Raw genomic sequence first — 9,016 nt, 5'->3', positions numbered from 1 at the left:
TAACAAATGAAAAAAAAGTATATCCTTGATGAATTTTTAAAATAAACATAGTGTGATTCTAACTCAAACTCACAGACTTGCACCCAAAACAGCCCCCATTTTTCCAATAAATAAGAGCAAAGTTAGAAAGAAAACAAGCAGAAGATAAGAGATTAAAAGACTTCCTGGGATTTTGAAATAAAATGAAGGCCATTCTTTGATGAAATGAAGTGAGAAAGCAACCACAGGAACGCAGTGGCAAAGGAGAGAGTCTAGTTGATCAGCTTCCCAGGGGACACTTGTGGTAAAGAATCCACCCGCAAAGCAGGAGACACAGGCATGTGGGTTTGGTCCGTGGGTTGAGAACATCCCCCAGAGGAAGAAGCAGCAACCCACTCCAGTATTCCTGCCTGGAAAATCCCATGAACAAAGGAGCCTGGAGTGCTACGGTCTGTGGAGATGCAGAGTTGGACATGACTGAAGCTACTTAGCATGCACCCAGGCACAATGCTCCAGAGGAGATGCAACCTCAGAGTATGAAAGAAAAACAGAAAGAGCTGAAAGGGTGAGACTAGAAAGTGTGGATAAATGTGAAATTATCCAAGAAAGTTGGTCCACAAAACTACGAAAATAGTTCAGTTCAGTTCAGTCGCTCAGTCGTGTCCAACTCTTTGCGGCCCCATGAACCGCAGCACGCCAGGCCTCCCTGTCCATCACCAGCTCCCGGAGTCCACCCAAACCCATGTCCATTGAGTCAGTGATGCCACCCAGCCATCTCATCCTCTGTCATCCCCTTCTCCTCCTGCCCTCAATCTTTCCCAGCATCAGGGTCTTTTCAAATGAGTCACTTCTTCACATCAGGTGGCCAAAATACTGGAGTTTCAGCTTCAACATCAGTCCTTCCAATGAATACCCAGGACTGATCTCCTTTAGGATGGACTGTTTGGATCTCCTTGCAGTCCAAGAGACTCTCAAGAGTCTTCTCCAACACTACAGTTCAAAAGCATCAATTCTTCAACATTCAACTTTCTTTATAGTCCAACTCTCACATCCATACATGACTAGTGGAAAAACCATAACCTTGACTAGATGGACCTTTGTTGACAAAGTAATGTCTCTCCTTTTAAATAACATTATGTAAACTGAATACAAAAAAGAGCTTATAAATAAAACATCGCATGTGGTCAAATGACAAGGGTACCAAGAAAACAAAATGGGAAAAGGACAGTTTCTTCAACAAGAATATTCAGTGGAGAAAAGATTCTCTCTTCAGGAAATAGTGATGGGAAAATTAAATGTCCACAACCAAGAAAGAAGATAAGGACCCTTATACCATATATAAAAATTAACTAAAAGTTGTATAAAGATCTATATGCAAGAAGTGCAAACTGTAAAACTCCTCAAGGAAAACATTGGGAAGACTTCCCAATATTGGATTTGACAAAGATTTCACGAATATTATGCAAAAATCACAAGCAAAAAGAGGAGAAATAGACAAATAGGACTACATCAAACTTAAATCTCTTTGTGCTTCAAAAGACACAATCAACAGAATGTAAAGGCAGTCTGCCTGTGGGCATGTGCTCAGTTGCACAGTCACGTCCAATTCTTTGAGACTCCATGGACTGCAGCCTGCCAGATTATTCTGTTCATGGGATTCTCCAAGCAGGAATACTGGAGTGGGTTGCCATTTCCTCCTCCAGAGGAGCTTTCCAACCCAGGGATCAAACCCATGTCCCCGGCATCTTTCACTGGCGGGTGAATTCTTTACCACTTAGCCACCTGGGAAGCCCAGAAATACCCTATGATCCTGCAAACCCATTTCTAGGTGTATCTGCAAAATGACTGAAATCACTATCTCAAAGAGATATCTGCATTCCCATCTCCCATGTTAGTTGTAGCATTATTCACAATCACCAAGATATGGAACCAAACTAAGTGGTCATTACTATATGAACACATAAAGAAAATATCTATATATATATAAATGTATAACATGACATGATTTATATATATATATATATATATATATATATATATATATGTAATTTATATAAATGCACTGTGCTTACTTACTCAGTCATGTCTGACTTTTTGCGACCCCATGGACGATAGCTCTTTAGGCTCTTTGTCCATGGGGATTCTCCAGGCAAGAATACTAGAGTGGGTTGCCATGCCCTCCTCCAGGGGATTGTCCCAACCCAGGGATTGAATTCAGGTCTCCTGCATTTCAGACACATTCTTTACTGTCTAATCCTATTTATATACATGCATGTGTATAAATAACATGAAATATTATTCAGCCATAAAAAAGAATGAAACCCTGTGATTTTCAAAACCCTGAATGAACCTGAATGTATTACTTGAAAAGAAATAAGCCAGATATGGAAGACAAATATTGTATGGTCTATCATATATGTGGGATCTAAAAAATACACTCACAGAAGCATAGAGGAGACCCATGGCTGCCAGGGAGCAGAGGTGTGAAAAATTGGGGCCTTGGTCAAAGCGTACAGAGTTTCATTTAAGCGAGATGAAAGTTCTAAATATTTGTTTCCAACAATGTGGACAGACTTAACACTACTGCACTCATAATAATTAAGATGATTAATTTTGCATACTGTTTATTTCATCATAATAAAAAGCAGTTTAAAAATTATAACATGTGAGGTTTAAAAAATATCATAAGAATACTATACAAATATTTCATATTATACAAATATCATATTTATTATATATTGTATTATTGTATATATTATATTGTATATGTTGTATATACATTGTAATATATGTAGTATATACACGTTTAATATGTTGCATATAATACAATAATATATTGTATATTATATTATAATATAATACAATGCAATTATTTATATATTATAAATATATAGTATATTGTATATAATATATATGCTGCATAAATATGAAAGTTATACAAATAATTGTAAAAATATTATACAAATAATATACTCTATAAAATATAAATAATAATATGAAATAAAATAATAATATGGTAGACATACTTTACAGAGAAGGCAATGGCAACCCACTCCAGAGTTCTTGCCTGCAAGGCCCATTGGATGAAGGAGCCTGGTAGGTTGCGGTGCATGGGGTCGCTAAGAGTCAGACACTATGAGCAACTTCACTTTCCCTTTTCACTTTCATGCGCTGGAGAAGGAAATGGCAACCCACTCCAGTGTTCTTGCCTGGAGAATCCCAGGGACGGGGGAGTCTGGTGGGCTGCCGCCTATGGGGTCGCACAGACTTGGACACGACTGAAGTGACTTAGCAGCAGCAGCAGCAGACATACTTTATGTACTTTTGTTTCTGAAAGTGGATGTTAAATTTCAAAATGTGATATAATTCCTGAGGAGAAGGAAAGAAAATGCATGCCAGAGCAAGTCCTGCAGCAAACTTTGGATCACATGCCATTCCATGATATGTTGCTCCTACATAATTAGGATTGTCCCTGTAACTAAATAATAAAATTTTTCTCGTGGATAAATGCACTTTGAATTATTAACAACTTAATGATCGTTAAGAATTAGATTCCTCAATAAAGCTGCTGCTATCTTTAGAACATGAATATTGTGCATCACGTCTAATGCTCTCCATTATTTTCTGTTTGGGTAGTCTCCTACAGTGCCTAAAAACTTAAGTCCCAAAGTCAGCTTTAACATTATATGATGCACAGCTTAAAATCCAGCAGTGCCTCATCCTTCCAGAAATTAATCACCACTGCTGTCAACGCTGGATGGACAAAGTTCTAAGACATAAAAGTCAGGATAGATTACTGCCATGATTTGCATATAGCAAAACCTCAGATGGCATAAAAAGTGTTGGATTGGAGGACAGAAAGAGAAAGACAGTGTGCAGCACAGTCATCAGGAAAAACAGAGATGGGATGCATTAAGTGTCCACACACACTTCAGTCCTTAGTTAATGTTGCTCCTGAATCCCCAAACCTGACCTTAAATTCCACAGAGACACCAGAGATTTACAAATGTATTCCATATTACTTAAGACCTTTCAGAATGGTGCTTTTGTTTTTTCCATCCAAATTAATCAAAATAGCATATAGGTAGACAGACTCTTGACAGTTACAGTGCAAGCAGCTAAATAGCTACACTTTAGGTCAGGATGCTGCTATTTGCTGTTTAGTTGCTAAGTCATGTCCAACTTGTTGCGACCCCATGGACTGTAACCCGCCATGCTCCTCTGTCCATGGATTTCCCAGGCAAGAATACTGGAGTGGTTGCCATGTCCTTCTCCAGGGGATCTTCCTGGCTCATGGATTGAACTCATGCCTTTGGGTCAGGAAGGCAGAACTGACATAAGGTCTCCACATTATCATACTTATGTTTTCTAATGTAACCAGCTTTATATGCAATTATTGCATTCTGTTAACTAACCTATGCTTTGTTTAATGTTAAAATACTTGTTTCAGTGATTTACCTCTGAGAAAATCTTTAAAACTATAGAGGCCCTATGTTTTCCCAAGGATTTCCATGTTTTCAGTTCTTGAAACTTATATAGGTAAACAGACCACTCTGAGGATAACGGCCTACCATGCTTTGGTGTCTTACAGTGTATCATCACATTTTATAGCTTGCTTTCAGCCAAAACAGTACTCACGCAGTCATTTTTTGACTAGTCATTTTTTGTCATTATAAAAATAAATTTTATATGTAATTGGGATAACTGACAAATAGTTTGATATATACCAATGAAAATAAATTACTTACATTAGTAAGTATGCCATATCATGAGGCTTTTGAAATAAAAATTTTTCTCTCCAGGACACAAATCTTTGTAGTACTTCATGTGCATCCCCATCAGTTGAAATCTTATTTAGATCTGACCAGATCTCCAGAGAAGTTAACATAACAGACACTTTAAGCGGAGAATACATCTGAATGCACAAGATTCATGATATATGGTTGTAGGTAATCATAAATATGATACTGTACATTTATACACAATGCTAATATATTTGATTTAGTACTTTTTGGAGGTGAAATTCACTGATGGCAGAAAGTAGTTGGTAGGAGTATACGTTTTATAAAATTGCAGATGTGGCACTTACCTGGCCAGTCAATGGTTAAGAATCTGCTCTGCCCTGCAGGGAACGTGGGTTCCATCAGGTAAGGTTTCAAGCTGCAGGGTAACTAAACCCACTTCCATAACTATTGAGCTCATGGGCCACAGTGAAAGATCCTGTGTTCCTCAACCGAGACCCAGTGCAGCCAAGTAAATATTTTTTAAAAACTGCACAATCTATTTATTCAAACAATGCTACCGTATTTAGGTGGTTGAGCTGGTAAAGAATCCACCTGCAGTGTGGGAGAACTGGGTTTGATCCCTGGGTTGGGAAGATCTCCTGGAGAAGGGAACGGCTACTCACTCCAGCATTCTGGCCTGGAGAATTCCATGCACTGTGTAGTCCATGGGGTCACAGAGAGTGACAACTGAGTGGCTTTCACTTTCTTTCTTCACCATATTTATAAGAATGTTTCTTATTTAAATGAAATATAAATACTCACAGTATGATAAGACTAAAGATATATACAACTTTCTCAGATGCAAGTGTCACATCAGAACCCATATAATCATACTGAAAGACAAATTTTATTTCTTAATCACTAGTGAAATGACTAAACTACCACATTTCAATTGATATAAAAATGTTAAAGTAATGCAGCACTCTCGCAAAAGATAAAAAAGTACAATTACAATTTATCAAGCACTTAGTAAGTTTCAGACTTAAACCAAGGGACATTATATATTAACCAATATTAAAATGGGATGGTGATGATTATCTTCCTCTTTACACAGGCAGTTATTTAGGATGTTATTTAGGATCGAAAGTTAAGGTTCCAAGATTGCATAATTAATAAGGATAAGAACCAGTACTCAACTCTCTGACTAAACTCTTAAGTCTTTTTTGTCTGCACAAGTATGCTGTCATCTTTGGCCTGCTTCCCAATAAGACAAAATGACAATATTAATATATCCCGGAGAAAAACTGAACTTTCTAAACACAGAGTTCTGAGTACTACATAGTGAACAATTTCTAGAACATGTCTGCATTCAAGGAGAAAAGATCATAGCATTTTCTCCAAAGTATTTCTATTGTGTGTGCCCACAGGTCTAAACTTATCTACAACTAATAGTATGGCAACTATATATATATGTACATACATATATATATATATATATATATAGACAGAGAGAGAGAGAGAAAGAGAGAGACACTCATATATAACTTAGCAGATTTAGACATAGAAAAGGATGATCTTAGGGAGGGATTTTTTTTTTTTTTTTTAGGGAGGGATTTTTATATAGGGCTCAAAATAATTAATAAATCAAACAGACAAATTGACAGCAAGCAGGAAATTTAGAACAAAAACATAAAAGATTTTAGAAACTCTAGGAAGTTTTGGATATAATATGCATATACATATAAGCATATATACAAAATGAGAGGCATATTTTTAAAGCATACTTTAAAGTTTTATATAAATTGACTCATATTAGACCATAAAACATTTGACTATAAAAACATAGTATCACTTAGCTCACATTGTCCAACCACAGGGCGATCAAGCAATCTAGATTGAGATTATTTTTACTTAGATGGATACTGTGGATACATAAGATGTTATTCAATGTAAATGCACACTGAAATAAAAGTTACAAACTCAAGTGACAACTTACTTTCTCATAGAAAGGGCACAAGCGATAAAGGGAAACAATATCAATAAATTTGAGTAGAGAGAATATAGGAGTTCATTGTATTATTCCTATTACATCTTTTTGAAGTTGAAAATGTTTCCAAACAGAATAATTTAAGAGACAAAATAATTTCAGATGAATCAAAGTGAATTCAAATGAATTAACATAAACTGAAATATCAGAAAAATCAAACTGTAAAAAGCAGAAGAAACATAGAATTTGAAAACAGTTAATATGAACTACTTTTTACCTTTCCTCAATTTATTTAAACAATAATTGTATACTTAAAGTAAAATAATTTATTTTGTGGTTTATATCACATGGGTAAATAGGACATATTACAATAACATAAAGGGGTAAAGTGAAATTTTACCGGGAAAACAAGCTTACATTTTAAAAATTTATTGAAGTACAGTTTACGTACAATATTAATTTACAAGGTACATCTGTACATCACAGTGATTCACATTTTTTAAAAGTTATACTTCATTTATAGTTGTTATTAAATATTCCCTGTTTTGTACAACATATCTTTGTAGCTCATTTACATTATAGTACCATTACATTACATTATATAATAGTACCTCTGAATCCCTCCCTCTACTGTGCCCCTTGCCCCTTCCTTTTTCCCACTGGTTAGAAACTGCTTTTGTTCTCTATACCTGTGAACGGGTATTTCAATATCATTTCTTCTAACAAATTTCTTCTATTTTGTTATGTTCACTAGTTTATAAGTTCATTCTCTTTGAGTCTGTGAGTATCTTTCTGTTTTGTAAGTTCGCTGTATCATTTATTTTCAGATTCTACATGTAAGGCATGCCATATGCTACTTCTCCTCTGTCTGACTTCACTCAGTATGACACTCTCTAGGTCCATTCATGTTGCTGCAAACGGCATTATTTCATTCTTTTTAATGACTAATATTCCATTGTGCATGTATGTGTGTGTGTGTGTGTGTGTATGTGTGTATATATATCCTTTTTATCCGTTCTGCTGTCAGTGGACATTTAGGTTGCTTCCAAGTCTTGGCAACTGTAAACAGTGCTGCAATGAACACTGGGGTGTATGTATCCTTTTGGACTATGTTTTTCTCTGGATATGCCTGGGATTGGGATTGTGGGATCATATGGTAGCTCTAGTTTTACTTGTAAGGAACCTCCATACTGTTCTCCATAGGGGCTGCACCAGTTTCCATTCTCACCAACAGGGTAGGAGGGTTCCCTTCTCTCTGCACCCTCTCTCACATTTCTTGCTGGTGGATTTTTTTGATGATAGCCATTCTGATTGGTGTGAGATGGTATCTCATTGTATTTCTGATTCACATTTCTCTAATAATTAGCAATGCTGAACATCTTTTCATGAGCTTATTAGCCACCTGTGTGTCTTCTTTAGAGAAATGCCTATTTAGGTCTTCTGCGCATTGTTTGAGTGGGTTTTTTGTTTTGATGCTGTTTAAGTGTCATGAGCTGCTTGTAAATTTTAGAGACTCATCCTTTATTGGCCACATCATTTTCCAATATTTTCTCTCAATCCATGGGTTGTCTTCTTTTGTTTATTATTTCCCTATACACTCATCTCTTGATGGGTGCTTAGGTAGCTCTTATCTATTGTAAATAACACTGCGGTGCCTGTATATTTTTAATTAGTATTTTCATTTTCTTCAAATATATATCCAGCAGTATAATTGTTGAATCATATGTTAGTTCCCTCACAGCTCAGTCTAAAGAATCTGCCTGCAATGCAGGAGACCTGGGTTCAATTCCTGGTTCAGGAAGATCCCCTGGAGAAGGAAATGGCAACCCACTCTAGTATTCTTGCCTGGAGAATCCCATGGACAGAGGAGTCTGGCAGGCTACAGTCCATGGGGTCGCAAGAGTTGGACACGACTTAGTGACTGAACCCCCATCATGTTAGTTCTATTTTTAATTTTTGATTCCCATAGTGGCTACCTCAATTTACATTCCCACCAACAGTGTGAAAAGATTTCTCCTTTTTTCCACATCCTTGCCAACATCTACTATTTGTGTGCATTTTCATAATAGTCATTCTGATAGGTGTGAGGTGATATCTTTTTGTAGTTTTGATTAGAATTTCAATGATGTTGAGCACCATTTCATGTGCCTAATGACCGTTTGTAGCTCTTTCTTGAATAAAGTCTATTCAATTATTTGGCCCATTTTTCAATTGGGTTGCTTGTTTTTTGATATTGAATTGCATGAACTGTTTGCACATTTCCAGTGTTAACCCTTTATCAGTCATATAATTTGGACCTAGTTTCTCCCATTTTGTAGATTGTCTT

The sequence above is a fragment of the Muntiacus reevesi genome, chromosome 10 (genome assembly GCF_963930625.1).
Source record: "Muntiacus reevesi chromosome 10, mMunRee1.1, whole genome shotgun sequence".
NCBI lineage: Eukaryota > Metazoa > Chordata > Mammalia > Artiodactyla > Cervidae > Muntiacus > Muntiacus reevesi.
This window is presented reverse-complemented; position numbering follows the sequence as displayed.